The sequence below is a fragment of the Corythoichthys intestinalis genome, unplaced genomic scaffold (assembly GCF_030265065.1).
Source record: "Corythoichthys intestinalis isolate RoL2023-P3 unplaced genomic scaffold, ASM3026506v1 HiC_scaffold_23, whole genome shotgun sequence".
Classification (NCBI taxonomy): Eukaryota; Metazoa; Chordata; class Actinopteri; order Syngnathiformes; family Syngnathidae; genus Corythoichthys; species Corythoichthys intestinalis.
Window position 1 is genome coordinate 2,107,127 of NW_026651592.1, and position 18,148 is coordinate 2,125,274.

Sequence of the window (18,148 nt, forward strand, 5' to 3'; positions counted from 1 at the left end):
AGTTAGTCTCACACTGGAGGAAGGGAGACAGACAGCTACTGTAGCTATGTTGTCACACTGTGGAATCAGCTGTCAGAAGTGAATGAAGAAATGACATGTTGATGGAAAGTGTATTTAAATACGTTACACGTTTCCTCACAACGAGCATCTGTACTATAAAGCCGTCAAAATAAATGAATCATTCTCCAGTTGTATCTACATTCACAATAAATTCTATTTTAATTGTGTAAGTGTGAAAGTAACTATTTTCAAAGTAAGGAACTGTACTTGATGCTTGTTGTAAAAGGGCTCCAATTCGGATAAAGGCAGCAAGTCAGGTTACATTCTATGTGCCAATAGAATTGTATTACTTTGAACATAAACTTCACTATCAGTTGACGAGACAGCTCCTACAGACATTGTGCCGCGGCTTCCCATTAGGGGCGTGCAATCTTAAGCACCCCACGATTCGATTCGATTCGATTACGATTCAGGGTGCTACGATTCGATTATTGAACGATGATCACGGTATTGACGATGATCACTGTTATCACGATTATCGATGCGTCGTACGTTACTAATTAATAAAGTAGACAAAGAAATTTTTGTCCATTATTTATTTAAAATATCCTAATGACTCAACAGGAAAGATGGAAACATGCCCATACAACAAAAAGCTGCCATGAAACAGCTTTTTTTATTTATTTATTTTTACAACAAAGTGCAAAAACATTAACCATTTTAAAGGGAGTACTTATTTTACTGAACAATACAATAAAATTTACACAGGTGGAATGAATTCCACATTTTCTGGAAACAAAGTGTCTTTAGAAATAAGCCTTCTTTTAAGTAATATACATTGGGGCAAATAAGTATTGAGTCAACCACCAATTGTGCAAGTTCTGCTACTTGAAAAGATTAGAGAGGCCTGTAATTGTCAACATGGGTAAACCGCAACCATGAGAGACAGGATGTGGAGGAAAAAAAAACAAAAACAGAAAATCACATTGTTTGATTTTTAAAGAATTTATTTCCAAATTAGAGTGGAAAATAAGTATTTGGTCACCTACAAACAAGCAAGATTTCTGGCTGTCAAAGAGGTTTAACTTCTTCTAACGAGGTCTAACGAGACTCCACTCGTTACCTGTATTAATGGCACCTGTTTCAACTAATTATCGGTATAAAAGACACCTGTACACAACCTCAGTCAGTCACACTCCAAACTCCACTATGGCCAAGACCAAAGAGCTGTCGAAGGACACCAGAGACAAAATTGTAGACCTGCACCAGGCTGGGAAGACTGAATTTGCAATTGGTAAAACGCTTGGTGTAAAGAAATCAACTGTGGGAGCAATTATTAGAAAATAGAAGACATCAAGACAACTGATAATCTCCCTTGATCTGGGGCTCCATGCAAGATCTCACCCCGTGGCGTCAAAATGATAACAAGAACGGTCAGCAAAAATCCCAGAACCACACGGGGGGGACCTAGTGAATGACCTACAGAGAGCTGGGACCACAGTAACAAAAGGCGCTTTCGCACTGTTGTAACTATCCGCAGTTCCTCGACCCTTTTGGGGGTGGATGACGTCATTTTGCGTGTTCGGATATGTAGGAACTTGGACGAGGACCTCGTCTTCCGAGCGCCATTTTAGCCCCAAATCTGAAGTGAGTACTTTCCGCGGGGCGGCAGGAACGGTATTACGTAGCTCTTTGGTGATTCGCTGAAATCAGCTGCAAACACGCCCCTTACTTTTCGCGCATCACATGGAGCCGCCATATTTAAAAAACAACTACCCTGTCTGTAAATTGATGTTGTTGCTATAAGGAAAAATAATGGGGCCAGGAAAATCTCAATGGAGCGACGAGGAGGTAAAAGCCCTCCTTGTTATTTATTCAACTGCGTCCAAAGAGGACTTTGGGGGGGGGGGTTGCAACGCAACGCAACATAAAAAATATTTGCCGAGATAAGCGCACAACTGGAGAAGGCTGGAATTTACCACAGCGCAAAACAATGTAGGGAAAAAATGAAGAAACTGAAACAAGACTACAAGAAAATCAGAGACCACAACAACCAGAGCGGGGCAGACAGAAAAACTGCCAAATGGTATGAGACGCTCGACCTCATATTGGGCCACAGACCAGCATATTGAAACGCCAAAACAAGAGTCCTCTGCTTGCTTTTGCGGTCGTTGACGCAGAAGGAGAACAACCCACCCTCCCAGCGGCTTGAAGGTATGGCACAAGAAGTTATTTAAGGGTGTAACAATTTGTTTTTGCATGTTCGGTTCGGTTCACTTGCGTACACTGTCGGTTTTGTTGTATTTTTCCCCTGATAAAATGTATTCTAAACGCTGCATTGGGAACCGAATTACTGAAGGTGTTTGCCGACGGACGCATTAAGTGTCGGACATGACTTGTCTCGTTTTACTTTTTGTAATGCAGAAAAGTAAGTGAAATAAATACATAGTTATCTCGACATTTCGGTACAGATATGTTGACCTAGATAACACTGCGGAATCAGAAAATGTTGTGTCTACATTTAAGAAAATAAGCTAGATTTTGTCATAGCGAAATTTTAAATTCTCAATCCTTTAAATGTTATGTTGTTCAGATGCATTATGTTTCTATTAAAACAGAGCAAAACAGATCTCTTCTATCAAGTCCAATTCCTGTTGCCTGCAGTACCCCTTGTCGCCCATCAGGTAAGTCATGCTGCCTGAATGCATTCAGAAATGTTGACTTTTTTTTATCTTCTCTAACTTACATCAGCCAAATGTAAATAGAAGACGTGTGGTGTTCCTATTGTTACTTGAATTAAGGTATAATCCAAAATAGTTCTCTGACCACCAGAAACGCCAATGGCTTTATCAAGCAATCCCATGCCCTCTCTGAGTGACAAATGCCAACCCGCATCAGGTAAGAAACCTGTCCATGCAAAATCCCTGCTGTTGAACAACTGTTATTTGCCCAGCAGGGTCATATCATGGCTGTACTCATGCTTTGTTTAAAAGAAAAAAGTAACTAATTGTGCAATGTTTCTTAATTAACCACCATTTGTCTGAACTTTATTTAAAAGTGTTTACCCCCTGTGTACCCACCAGAAAACACCGTTGTGATGTCCTGCCATTCCCTGCCCCCACAAAGTGCCAGTACCAGTCAGCTTACTTACATCAGGTAAAGAAATGTTGTATTTTATGTGCAAAATCTGTGCTGCTATAATGGTGGTTAGCCTGGTGAACTAACAACCTAATGGGATCATATCATTGCTGCACCTAAGTCTCATTCGAAAAATAGACAAAACTGATAGCACAACAAATATCAATGGTAAAGGATTAGAAACTTGGATGTTATTATTTTTTTGTTTGAAATTCAGTAACTATACACCGGTTTCCTGCTTATCCAGATTCACAAATAATCAGCCAACACCGCCCCAGCTGTCAGCACCCTCTGCCATCCCAGACCTGGAAAGGAAATAATTTGTTGTTCCTGCATCTTGCTAAGAAATAGTGAGAACTTGAGAACTTGTAGTGTGGTGTACAGCCAGTTCTTCAGTTTCCGCCGTCCTTATTTGTTGCAGCAAAGAGGAGAAAGAATGACACACTGTGCAAAAACGGTGCAGGAATGGCAGGCTTCAGACGCAGAATACCAAAGGCAACGAGATGCGCAATTTGACAGGATGCTGCAGGTGTTTGAAGAGCAAAATCAACACATTGAAAAGCAGTGTCAGGCTCTGCTGTCCGACTCCAGCCGGCAGCATCAGATAGTAATGGAGGGTATTCTGGAGATCATCAACAGGATGTCAAATCGGCATGACAAACCCTAATTAAAAAAAATGGGACTCAACCAAATATTGCACATGTAAATTTTTCTCTTGTTGCACAGTGTGATTTTTCAGTAAAATATATTACTTTTAAACCTAATTTTGCTCATGTAATTTTTTTTGTTGCAGTGTGACTTTTCATTAAAAAATATTACTTTGAGTAACACAATGTTTTATGTCTGATTACTAGTACACTGAAGTATTCCTTAACATGTGGCTTGCAATACATTGTGTGAGTAGTTAACACATGACACCACGTTCAAAAATTTGGCCTTTGTAGCCAGCGACAGATGGAAAATGGGTTTATAATAATACACACAAAACATTAATGAAATTTAAAACTTTTATTTTGGGGGAAAAAAGCAGTCATGGTGGTGGTGGTGTACACCTACTATTTCGTTGGGCAACACAAAGTGGGGCATCAAGGCTGAACGCACAGCTACACCTTCAGCATCTGTAGCAGGTGGTTGAACAGGAGTCTCTGGCTGCTGTGGCAGTGGCTCTCTCCACATCTCATTGTGGCTTTCACAGAAGTTATGAAGCACGTCAGCACCATGGACTTTATCCTCTCTAGGCTGCAGTCAATGCACTTTTGGAGGCATCGTCACCTTCCTTTGGGTCTACCAAAACCATGCTCAGCCACAACTCTTGCCCTGCTTGATGACAGCAATCCTCATGTCTAGTGGAACTGCAATGCGATACGTCGTGACCACTCTCTCATTGCAGGCCTCAGACACCGACAGAGGTATTGAAATGTCTCTCTAGACATACGGAAATTCTCCACAAACTGCTGGTCTGTAAAACTGGGAAGAACCCGTCTCCACCAGTCATCGGCTTTTGTTCGCACCCAAACAGATGGCGAGGATCGCTGTGCAATGAGTCGCAGTAAAATCTGAAACGGAAATGGAAAACTTATTTTCTTGGGTATTTTGGGTAACATTAGTCACAAACTACTGGCTCAAATGTTTGATCATTTGACAGTACATGTGTATACAGTAACAGGTTGGGTGTAACAGTACACTAAAATTAAATTTTGGTTCAGTTTTTGAAGTTCTCAGTGCAGTTAAGTCTGTACAAAAAAAGGTTGGAAAAAATATACTTAATGCTTTTATTTTTCAAAATGTGAACAATAGAATATGTGAAAATAAATAAACGTGACACTTTTGGATAATATTTCGAATACATATAAAACACAAAGTTCCTCAAAAAAAAAAAAAAAAAACAATTATAACACATTTATCTACTTGACTTTTTTTCACGTACATATTCCATAGTGTCCAACACTTAAAGCGTCCGTGCGGAAACTCCCGCAGGACCGCACCGCACGCATCGATTAGCTCCCGCTAGTAAATTTATGAGGGGTTCAAATGCATCAAAAGAAAACGGACAGTACGCAATTAAATCAAAAACAGTTCAATAAACCCAAGTGAACACTTACATCCTTAGTAAACACGTCAAATACATTGTTTTACACTTACCCGCAGCCTCCTATGTCTTCTACGGTCGTCTGCTACCCTTTCGGTCTCCATGAAACGAAGAAACATCGCTTGCCTTTGGCTCTGTTGTCTGTGCGCTACCAGTCTCGTCGTTAGACGCTGGGATTGCTCGCTGATGGAAACGATTCCCTTCAAACATGCAAGAATTGCTGCGGTGTCTTCAACGGTCTCCATTTCGTTGTCTTCCGTTTAGCTTAGTATTACTTATGCGCCGCTGGTGGGTGTGGCGACTGGCGAGTAAATAATGCGTCACTGGCGCAGACTAAAACGTCACAGCATGTCGTATTGGGCATAGTTCCCCATGTGCGAACACGACTGCTTTGCGAAGGATAGCTCCTCGAACTCCAGGAGGGCGGGATAGTTAAAGGAGCCAAGTACTCAAATTCCTACAGTGCGAAAGCGCCTAAAGGCTACTATCAGTAACACAATGGGCCCCTGTTAGGGCCTCCGCCCCTCCTTCCTGAGCCCTGCCTCGGGTGAGGGGAGTTTTGCCTGATTACAGGTCGAACGTCAGACGGGTGGAGTGGCCAGCTGTGAGCAATCGTCATCAGCCAGCTTAAAAACCCAGCGGACGCACCACCACATCACCCGAACAACTTGTCTGTTTTCCACGTCAGTTGATTCACGCATCCCTAGTGTATCTATTGACTTTGACCTCCGGCTCACGATATCTTTTCATTGTTTCCAGGACCTGATCAGCGCGCCCCTTGTCGGATACTTCTGCCAACCCCAGCCTGTCAAACCCCCAGCTGACAGCTACACACGTGGCATCCACAGTGCTCACCACGACCATTCCGCCTCCTGCCTCGCTTGAAGGTCAAGACCCAAATAAACGAGAATTCTCCCTCTCATCGTGTTTTGTCACGTTGCCTGCGTTGGGATCCCCCCACCATTTCCTCAATCTTTAACAGCCACCAGGGACTCAAATCCTGCACTGCCAGACGTGTCCCCCTGCTGAAGCCAGTACACGTCCAGGCCCGTCTGCGGTTCGTTAAAGAGCATTTGGATGATCCAGAAGAGGACTGGGAGAATGTGTTATGGTCAGATGAAACCAAAATACAACTTTTTGGTAGAAACACAGGTTCTCGTGTTTGGAGGAGAACGAATACTGAATTGCATCTGAAGAACACCATATCCACTGTGAAGCATGGGGGTGGAAACATCATGCTTTGGGGCTGTTTTTCTGCAAAGGGACCAGGACGACTGATCTGTGTCAAGGAAAGAATGAATGGGGCCATGTATCGAGAGATTTTGAGTGAAAATCTCCTTCCATCAGCAAGGGCATTGAAGATGAGATGTGGCTGAATCTTTCAGCATGACAATGAGCCCAATCACACAGCCAGGGCAACAAAGGGGTGGCTTCGTAAGAAGCATTTCAAGGCCCTGGAGTGTCCTAGCCAGTCTCCAGATCTCAACCCCATAGAAAATCTGTGGAGGGAGTTGAAAGTCTGTGTTACCCAACGACAGCCCCAAAACATCACTGCTCTAGAGGAGATCTGCATTGAGGAATCAATCAATCAATCAATCAAAATTTATTTATATAGCCCTTTACAAAACCCGAAAGGCCCTCAAAGTGCTTTACAACAAAACATGGCTCAAGATAAATAAAAGGCAGGAAAATATTATACAATGACATTTTAAAAAATAAAATAAAACAAAGAGCGCATCGCAATAACATTCCAGCAAGTAAAACAATAAAACCGATAAAATCGAAAAAACATTAAAAAATCCCTTAAGCTAATAAAACCAGGCTATCCTAATCTTTGTAAAAGGCGAGTCTAAAAAGGTGTGTTTTTAGCCGAGACTTAAAAAGACCTACATCCGTGGTGGTGCGGATTTCGGGGGGAAGGCTGTTCCACAGCCTGGGGGCAGCAACCGCAAAGGATCGGTCTCCCCACTGTTTAAGTTTTGACCTTGGAACATCTAAAAGAAGCTGGCCGGTCGAGCGAAGAGTCCTGCCAGAGTTACGAAAAGTTAAAATTTCCGATAGATAAGATGGAGCCTGGCCATTAATAGAATTAAAAACAAACAGTAAAAGTTTGAAATCAATTCTAAAATGGACTGGAAGCCAGTGGAGTGATGATAGCATGGGGGTAATATGCTCACGTCTAGGTGTACCTGTTAAAAATCGAGCAGCAGCATTTTGAACAAGTTGCAGCCGAGAGATCGAGGACTTGGGTAGGCCAACATAAAGTGCATTGCAGTAGTCCAGCCTTGAACTTATAAAAGCGTGAATTGCTTTTTCAAGGTCATGGCGACTAAGAAAAGGCTTCACTTTGGCTAAGAGACGAAGCTGGAAAAAACTTGCTCTTACAACGGAACTAATCTGTTTTTCAAAGTTAAGCCTGCTATCGAATATCACTCCGAGATTTTTAACGTGTGTCTTAAAAATGTCAGCCGGAGCGCCAGAGTTGGGCTCAAGGGCTTTCATCATGGAAGGTGTGCCAAAAGTAATAAATTCAGTTTTGCTCTCGTTAAGGTGTAAAAAGTTTTGTGCAAGCCACTGCTTCACATCAGATATGCACCCTATCAATTTAGCAAGAGCAGTTTTTTTGTTAGGTCTCAGGGGCAGATAAAGCTGCAGGTCATCAGCATAAAAATGAAGCGATATTATGTTTTTTTATAATTGATCCTAAAGGTAGGAGATAAAGCGCAAAAAGAACAGGCCCTAAAATAGAGCCTTGCGGTACCCCGCAAGACAGAGAAGTTTGTGAGGAGGGAAATTCCCCAATCATTACCGAGAATGTTCTATGTTGTAAATAGGATTTAAACCATTTTAAAGCGTTACCACGGATACCTATGAAATGTTCTAAACGAGATACAAGGACTGAATGGTCAACTGTATCGAATGCTGCTGTGAGGTCCAGTAAAACAAGGATAGCCGGGTTTCCATTATCCACAGAAAGAGCAATGTCGTTATGTACTTTTAACAATGCTGACTCAGTGCTATGTCTGGACCTAAAACCTGATTGGAACTTGTCAAGGGTGGAATTTGTCTCTAAGAAGGTTTGCAATTGAATAAAAACAACTTTTTCTAAAACTTTGGAAAGGAAAGACAAGTGGGAGACAGGTCTAAAGTTGGACAGCACAGAGGAGTCGAGATGGGGATTTTTAAGAAGGGGTCTGACTACAGCCTGTTTGAAGGCAGCTGGGACAGAACCGGAACTGAGAGAGGTGTTTATGAGAGACAGCAGACTTGATCCAAGGCAACTAAAGACTTCCTTCAGAAGCCTAGCAGGTATTACGTCTAATGGACAGTTAGTGGGTTTCATGCTACTAACTATTTCGGTGAGGGATGACAATGAAATATGATCAAATTGCTCAAAGACATTGAGCAGTTCTGAAGGACGTACGTTATCGGATGAGAAACCAGAGTTGCAGACATTTTGCCTAACTGAAGAGACCTTGTTTTGAAAGAAATTGAGAAACTCTTCACATTTGGCAGCTGACACATCAGTTAAGACAGTGGGTTGTGGGTTTAAAACAGAATCAATAGTGTTAAAAAGGAGTCTTGGATGATTGGAGCTGTTATTTATAATGGTAGATAAATAACTAGACTTGGCCTTTTTTATGGCCTCCTGGTAGGCAGCTAAGGTGTCCCTCAGCAATCGCAGAGAAGCATGGAGTTTGTCCTTTTTCCACTGGCGTTCAGCACGCCTGCATTTTTGCCTGAGCAGGCGGGTATTGTCGTTGAACCATGGAGCGGCTTTGGGTTTGGAGCTTTTTTGCCGTAGAGGGGCAATGGAGTCTAAGACAGCAGTGCAAGTGGAATGGAAAATGGAGAGAAGACTGTCAGAGCAAAGAGGAGAAGGCAGCACGGCGCCAGGATGCTGCTGTAAGTCTCCAAAAGCAGCCACAAACTCTCCTGATGTGCATGGAGTAATGCGTCGTTGGTAGCAGGCTGGAGATATTGGCTTTCCGGCAGAAAAAGGAATGGGCCAAGATACCAGCAACCATGTGTAAAAATCTTGTGAAGAGTTACAGAAAACACTTGGCCTCCGTTATTGCCGACAAAGGGTACATACCAAGTACAGAGATCAACTTTTGGTATTGAGCAAATACTTATTTTCCACCATGATTTGCAAATAAATTCTTTAAAAATCAAACAATGTGATTTTCTGGTTTTTTTTCCACATTCTGTCTCTCATGGTTGAGGTTTACCCATGTTGACAATTACAGGCCTCGCTAATATTTTCAAGTGGGAGAACTTGCACAATTAGTGGTTGACGAAATACTTATTTGCCCCACTGTATCTCGCCTCTGTGGAGCAAATCATGTCTAAACATTAATAATAAGCAGGGTGAACCAGCCGATAGCAGCAAGGATGTCGACATCACAGCTGCGCACACACACCCATATAAACACCCAGACAAAACCACACAAACAAATGTGACCCACCTGTCCCCCAAAGCAGTCAGCCAAAGGGAAAGTGCAGAAAGGTGTAGTGATGAGTTCAGCTGAAGTTTATGCATGAAACGTGCAAGTCATGCCTGAACTCCCGAGCTTTATTTAGTTGTTGTTATCTCATTCCCACACACGCCTTTGTTTGCGACATCAAGGCATCAAATTCTTTGCACTTTCAAATGTCAAAAAGTATCTGGCTCATTTCTGCTAATCGTTTGCTTTTGAACTATCAGCGAGGCAGCAGGTTTCGCCTTTAGACCCTGACTCCTCCGAAACTACCTTTGTCTCATAAATCTGTCTTCAGCACGATAAAAATACATAAATATATCATAATTACAAAAACCAAAAGTCAACATGCCATTTGCATGAGATAAGATGTTTTACTCGCATGCAGAATAGCCATGAGCTGCCCTCTGGGGGGAAAAAAAAACCCGCCACTTTCTTCAAGCTAGCAATCGTTACCACGTTGATCACAGACAAACTCTCTATATTGATAAGGATGGCTTTGGATAGCACATACTGTCCAAAGTCCGGCCCGGGGTCTAAATGTGGCCCGTTGTCAAATTTCATCCGGTCCCCAGCGTCTGTCATAAAATCAATAACGTCTGGCCCACACATAGACTTAATAAATTGGTCAGCAGTACTGCGACCAGAATATGAAGTATCTTACGCCCTAAATGCTACTCGTCATTTACCCACGAAAAGGCAGCAGCAATCTAAGCAACATTACCCCGTGTGACCCTTTACTCCCAATTTTCTAAAATGGCGACAACTAGAGGCGTGCGAAATTTCCGATTCTGAGATTATTCGCGATTCGGCCGTGGAAGATTCGAGAATGATTCACAAAAAATTTGGATGTTTGTGATTCGAGAACGATTCACAAAAAATTTGGATGTTTGTGAATCGTTCTCGAATCTTCCACGGCCGAATCGCTCAGTGATGTAATGACGGCTGGGCATGTTGTACCATGGTTCTAAGTGTTGGATGGTGCGTCTTTACTCACGAGAGATAATGGCTCGTCATCCACAATGAATTCTTCGGCAATGACTCTGGTTATTCCCTGGGCTTTGGGACTGTCGAGTGCCAGTTTGTCCCGCATAGCAAACGTTTCTGCCAGTATTAGTTGCGTAGGACCTTTTTTTTTTGTCTTCGGTTTTCTTAACATACTCCTCATATTGTTTGTGGTGGTATTTCGCTAAATGCTTGATTAGGTTAGTTGTATTAAAACTTCTTACAGCTTTACCACCACGCTTGACTTTATTGTGGCATATGTTGCACTCTGCCTCTTCGTCTTTGTTGTCCTTTCAGGTGAAATGATCCCACACAGCTGACATTTTTACCGATAAAGTCTCTCGGTAAATTGGGAGACGGTAATGTAGTGTGTTGAAGGTGTGCCGTAAAATGCGGACCGGATTTTAGGGAAACCGAAGCAAAAACTGGAATGGATTATGTTACTCGGTGCGCTGGAAAACGCGGACCGGACTTTCAAAAAGACTGGATCGGAAGTCTGGATCGGACTTTTTCCGTGTCGGCCGATCAGATACCGATGCGCATTTTTTTGCCCATATCGGCGTCCGATCCGATCCAAATATCGGATCGGGACATCTCTAGTACCAACTAGGGGTGTGCCATCTTAGGCATCCCACGATTCAATTCGATTACGATTCAGGGGGGTACGATTCGATTCTTGAACGATGATCACGGTTTTGACGATGATCACGTAATCCCGATTATCACGATTATCGATGCATCGTCCATTACTAATTAATAAAGTAGACAAACAAACTTTTGTCCATTATCTATTTAAAATACCCTAATGACTCAACAGGACCGATGGAAACATGCCCATACAACAAAAACTGCCCTTCAGCTGCTTTTTAATTTATTTATCTTTACAAGAAAGTGCAAAAACATTAATCATTTTAAAGGGAGTACTTATTTCACTCAACAATACAATAAAACTTACACAGGTGGAATGAATTCCACATTTTCTGGAAACACAGTGTCTCTAGAAATAAGACATTTTTTTAACCACTATACTTTGTTTTTACAGATTTCTGTACTATTTTGCATGTTTGTAGAGTTACCGGTGTACTTAACCATGGTTTTACACGTTTTGCATATGAAATACACGTTAGCGAATTAGTTAATTAGTTTAGCGCTCGGCGCTAACTATTAAAACCTCAAAAACAACAACAATAAAGGCTAAACAGTACAAGAGGGTTCGTGTACTCACTGCTTATGGACGCACACAGGTCTTAGCGACACACTCGGGACATTTTTCAATTGACATGACTTGAAACTACAGCTAGACATCTGAAAGACAATGAGCAACGAACTATCTCTCTTCCCCTCTCGCTCTAAAAAATGACTGTGCGGTCGCGTTTCTTTGCCTGCCTGTCTCATACACAAATGTATTCACCAGTCTTTTGAAAAGGAGTAAATCTCTCACTCAGTTACAGGCAGCATCCATTATAACATTGTGCATGTGTCCGTTAAAGGTGTTTGGGCGGTAGAAGTGTCATAAAATTTCGTTCCGCAACGGGCGGCTGTCATAAAGTTATGTGGGAAAACCATTGTTTTTAACCTTTATAAATCGTAATCGAATCGTCACATGTCGAATCACGATGCATGTAATAATCGATTTTTTTTAACTCCTCTCGTACCAACAATGTATGGGTTACTGCACATATATGAACATAATAATTTTATATGTACTTTGAAACAAGACCTTGACAATGTTACACTGCTCAAATATGGTTGCTAAGCCAACGAGGCATGCATCATACCAAGTAGATTGCCATGCGCACATTTATTGTACATCAACACACAATACAAACATGCTTTATACATAAAGTACTGTGCACAAAGTAAAAATGAGCTTGAGAAAAGGACAGAGAAGTTCAACTACAGAGAAACAATCGATAAAGTTGCTCCTCCCATTGCGCCATCTCTCCCAAACTCTTCTCTAAACCTCTGTGGAGGTTTTATTGTCCGGGATGACCATCTTGCTGGCATTTCATCGCAAAAAAAAAAATAAAACCTGTCATTCTTCGCTGTTTTTACCGCTCTCCTGACTTCTCTTCTTCTGTGTGTCTATCGTGGTAGCTCAACGGATCGCATGCGTAAATGCGCCCCTGCCAGCACGACAGACAGTAGAGGAGCTGATTTGCTGGTTTCCTGGCTTTAGGAGAGTGGGATTACAGCAATGACCCCCATTTTTACTTTGCTCTATCAGCTTTCAGGAACCGTTGAAATTTTTTCAAAAGCACAAACTGTTTGAGTCACGGTAGTTCAGAGTACGCATGTGTCACTGCCGACACATCCGTTGTTAAAGGGTAAATAAGGACAAGTATTTTTCTATCTTATTCTTGTCGAAAAGTAATTCGGTGGGACAGTAACATGTTTAAAACTGATCATAATTATTATATTTGAAGTGCTTAACAACCATGTATTAAAATACACTACCGTTCAAAAATTTGGGACCCCAAACTTTTGAACTGTAGTGTACATACTTACAAATCTGAATACATACATTGTATACACACAAAAAAAATAAAAAATAAAACAACTTTTTTTTTGGGGGGTTGTGGCGCTACTTCACGGTTTTTCACTTATCGCGGCGGGTTCTGGTCCCCATTAACAGCAAAAAACGAGGGATCCCTGCCTAGTGAATTTAAAGGGCAGGTGAAGAGTTCAATCCTTGATCGTTTTACTCGGTTTTATTGCATTGAATACATAATTTGCTGTGTCAAACTCATATTATAATAAAAAAATTGAACTGACTGCATAGTTTTTGAGTTACTGCTATAGCAACACCTTTGCTACCAGGGATGCGCCTCACTGTTGGCCGCTACCTGATGACATCATTTACAGAAGACCTTTCCAGCATTCCAATACAGAAGTATAGCACTACACTATCCTCGCCATATACAGCAAAGATTTTCTAGATTTTACTAGCGAGATTCATCATGCCATCTCAATGTGTAGTGATAAATTGCTCACATGGAGGCTCGATACTCTAGCAGTGGACCAAAAAAATTTCTTCTGCAAGGATTTGGATCTTTTGTGAGAGTCAAGCGGAAGAACTTCTCCTTGTTGTCTAGATCGCTTCTTTGTTTTCAACATTTCAGCGACGACGGCTTTAAAAGCATAGGAGAATAAAACCTTGGTTTTTCAAAGACGTAAGTAGACCCTTACTGGCTTTTCTAATTCTAAAATTTGATGCAATTCTCTTGATATAGGAGGGAAAATCCTACTGCCTGTTTGTTGAAGTGCAAAATGTTTTTTTTGTTGTTGTTATTATGGTTGCTGGCCTGTAATAAGTAAATAGGACAGCTGAAAGGTCGTCTATTCACGTGATTTGATACATTTTTTACGAGATAAATACATACTTATCTGTTTTTGCAATTATTGACAATTGTATCACAGAATGAGTGGAGTCAACGTCATCACCACCGTCTGCTGTGGCGAGTAAATCGTCATCTGACGCCTCAGGTTCAAACATGCCGATGAATTGTTGATAATCTTTCCTGTGAGCGCGAAAAAGCGATATTGAACGGGTACTTTCGCTGGAAATATCCCTATTGCTGGTGCTGCTATGAATAAAGTCCGTCATGTTGCCTTCTGTAGATGACATCACACTTCCAGGTTTGGGAAGACAATATTGACGGAGTGCTAAAAAACTAAAAAAAAAACGTAAATGCTTCTCGCAGTTACGTGTTAGAAATGACATACTCGTTTCGCCGAACCAAAGTTTAAAAATTTCAAATTACAATGAAATCCGACAAACTCTCCATCTGCTCTTTAAATGCAACTTTGAGACTGTTATTTCAACAAGCAACCTTCAACTCATTGGCGCAGAAACAAAGGGATCGTGCGGATGTTTTTGTAGATGACTCGATACGCGGGTTCACACAGTGAAGATGACAGAAAGAGAAGCTGATGAAAGAAGAGCTTAATTAACGGTAATGAGTCCTCCAAACAGATAGGCACACCCTAAAACTCTCATCGCAGTTCAACAGATAAATTAAGAACCAACAAAAGGCATCAAAAGTGAGGTTGCACTCTGAAGCCATGTTGCTAGTGTTAATTACATCAGCCATCGACATACACGCATTTGTGTTGCAAGAAGTGTTGCACCGATGCCATTTTTTGGCCCTGATACCAATATCGGCCGATACCATAGCACTCCGTTTGAAATATATATACTGTATGTTTATATATATACACTGTAAGTATATGAAGAGCTAAATACTTGGATGTGAAATCATTGCTATCATGGCTTTGTGAAACAGGAAAAATTCTAATACAAAGTGAATCCAGGAGAACTTTTTATTCCATACCTTGTATGGGTGACAATAGTTGAATAAACCTCTGGCTATTAAAGGCCAAAATAGTGCTTACTTCGTGAAATTAAAACATGTATTGTACTAGCCCAACAGTAAAAAAGTCAAAATACATTAACAATAATAAACTCTGAATGAACTGAATAAACTTTTTTAAACCCTGAGTTTTGTCTCTCAAAGGCCACACAGTGCAGCTTTCATGTAATTATAAGCAGGGGTGAAAGTGGGCCAGAACGGTCAGGAGCGCAGTTCCGGTATAAGATTCAGGGCCAGAATGCTGTTCTGGTACACGGTGCTTTGATTCCGAAAATATGACGGCAACTGTCAAAATGCTATGTAGAAAAAAAATGCTAAGCTGCAAAACATGCATTTCATCTCTAAGAAGAAAACAATCTACCAACCTCAGATTTACATACACAAGTGTTAACAACAAGCATAATAAAGTGCTTGTGTAGCGTAATCCGTTTCCACCGATATTTATTATTTATTTTAATCCACGGACGGCATGGGGGTTTCCCCAGCTGCTGCAGTTATCTGAGTCTGACGATGATTAGTCACGTCAGTGTGGGAATGCAGGCAGCGAAGCAAAACCCCTGGACTGATTTATCCGTTCAATTGGCTGACATAGTGACATGTGATCAGCAGAGATAGTCAGCTCTGAATGGTTCAAATGTGCATGTTTTCTGGAACAGCAAAAAAAAAAAAAAAAAAAAAAAAAAAAAAGTTTGTTGAATTGACGCGACAAAAAAAGGGCAATGCAACGGAAAATGGGTCAAATCTTTAAGAGCAGGGAAAGAGTTAAGGAGGCTTATTTATCATATTTAGTTTTATTTGCTCTGATGCGGAGGTTCAGAACATCTTAGCTGTTAATGTACACTTTGGACTTATATTTATTCATTTATGTTAGGCTACGTATTCATTTCCTTAAGATTTAAAAAAGTCAATGTTTGTGCGATCTTCAAAATATATTCCATTTCATAATTGCATAATATAAGTCATTTGTACTTATTTTTCTGAACATATGTTACTTATATATTTATTATTAAAAAAAATAATAAATAGTATGCGAGGAAATGAGGGAAAATAAAAATTAGGAGATGGAGGTTGGGGTTTTGCCTTTTTTGTTAACTTTTATTTTGCAAATCATTGAAAAAAATACAATTTTGAATGAAAATCAGTTTTTGTATGTGTTATAGAAATACAGTGGCGAGAACAAGTATTTGAAACACTGCCGATTTTGCTGGTTTTCCCACTTGCAAGCCATGTAGAGGTCTGTAATTTGTATCATAAGTTCTCTTCAACTGTGAGGGACGGAATCTAATACAAAAATCCAGAAAATCACATTGTATAATTTTTAAATAATAAATTTGTATTTAACTGCATGAAATAAGTATTTGATACATTACCAACTAGTTAATATTTCGGCTCTTAGTTCTTTTTTAAGAACCCCTCCTGTTCTCCACTCATTACTGGAAGTAACTGCACCTGTTTGAACTTGTTACCTGTATAAAAGACACCTGCTCACATGCTCAAACAAACAAACTCCAACCTCTCCACAATAGCCAAGACCAAAGAATTGTGTAAGGACATCAGGGATAAAATAATAGACCTGCACAAGGCTGGGATGGGCTACAGGAAAATAAGCAAGCAGCTTGGTGAGAAGGTAACAACTGTTGGAGCGATTATTAGAAAATGGAAGAAGTTCAAGTTGACGGTCAGCCTGCCTCGTTCTGGGGCTCCATGCAAGATCTCACCTCGTGGGGCATCACTGATCATGAGGAAGGTGAGGGATCAGCCCAGAACTACACAGCAGGACCTGGTCAATGACCTGAAGAGAGCTGGAACCACAGTCTCGAAGAAAACCATTGGAAACACATTACGCCGTCATGGATTAAAATCCTACAGCGCACGCAACGTCCCGCTGCTGAAGCCAGTCCATGTCCAGACACGTCTGAAGTTTTTGCCACTTACCATCTGGATGATCCAGAGGAGCAATGGGAGAAGGTCATGTGGTCGGATGAGACCAAAATTGAACTTTTTGGTCTAAACTCGGCTCGTCATGTTTGGAGGAAAAAGAAGGATGAGTACAACCCCAAGAACACCATCCCAACCGTGAAACATGGAGGAAGAAACATCATTTTTTGGGGCTGATTCTCTGCCAAGGGTACAGGACGACTCACCGTACTGAGGGGAGGGTGGATGCGGCTATGTATCGCCAGATCTTGGCTGACAACCTCCTTCCTTCAGTGAGAGCCCTGAAGATGGGTCGTGGCTGGGTCTTCCAGCATGACAACGACCCAAAGCACACAGCCAAGGCAACTAAAGAGTGGCTCCGTAAGAAGCATCTTAAGGTCCTGGAGTGGCCTAGCCAGTCACCAGATCTGAACCCGATAGAAAATCTATGGAGGGAGCTGAAAGTTCGTGTTGCCCGGCAGCAGCCCCGAAACCTGAAGGCTCTGAAGAAGATCTGCATGGAGGAGTGGGCCAAAATCCCTGCTGCAGTGTGTGCAAACCTTTTCAAGGACTACAGGAAATGTTTGGTATCTGTAATAGCAAACAAAGGTTTCTATACCAAATGTTAAGTTCGATTTTTGTGATGTATCAAATACTTATTTCATGCAATTAAATGCAAATTTATTATTTAAAAATCATACAACGTGATTTTCTGTTTTTTTTTTGTATTAGATTCCGTCCCTCACAGTTGAAGAGAACTTATGATACAAATTACAGACCCCTACATGCTTTGCAAGTGGGACAACCAGCAAAATCGGCAGTGTATCAAATACTTGTTCTCCCCACTGTAACTGTGCCAAAACAGTTGTCTTTGCATTTCAGTAGTGTTAGGCGGTTTGACCCCTCCCCCCTTAAAAATGAAAATAAGTAAATAAATAAATAAACATACAACATTTCTGGCTCCGTGGCGACCTTCACATCGGGGAGTTCCAGCAAGAAATTCTAGCCACTTTCACCCCTGATTATAAGTAATAATAATAATTGACCACAGCATCCTGTCTTTCTATCAGCCTCCCTCTCTGTGCACCAGCAGCAACATAACTCAACTTCATCTTTATAGCAGCGCACTAGTGACTATTTCTCTC

General features: G+C 41.3%; 1 protein-coding gene and 1 long non-coding RNA gene across 3 annotated transcripts in view; one reads left to right on the forward strand and one right to left on the reverse strand.

The window, feature by feature from the left end:
• LOC130911131 (contactin-5-like) overlaps positions 1-18,148 on the reverse strand; it is a 405,498-nt gene that overhangs the window by 375,595 nt on the left and 11,755 nt on the right. The gene's annotated exons all lie outside the window — the stretch shown is intronic.
• On the forward strand, positions 2,387-3,451 carry LOC130911135 (uncharacterized). Its single transcript, XR_009061978.1, has 4 exons — positions 2,387-2,428; positions 2,619-2,684; positions 3,084-3,156; positions 3,386-3,451. It is a non-coding gene; the product is annotated as an uncharacterized LOC130911135 (long non-coding RNA).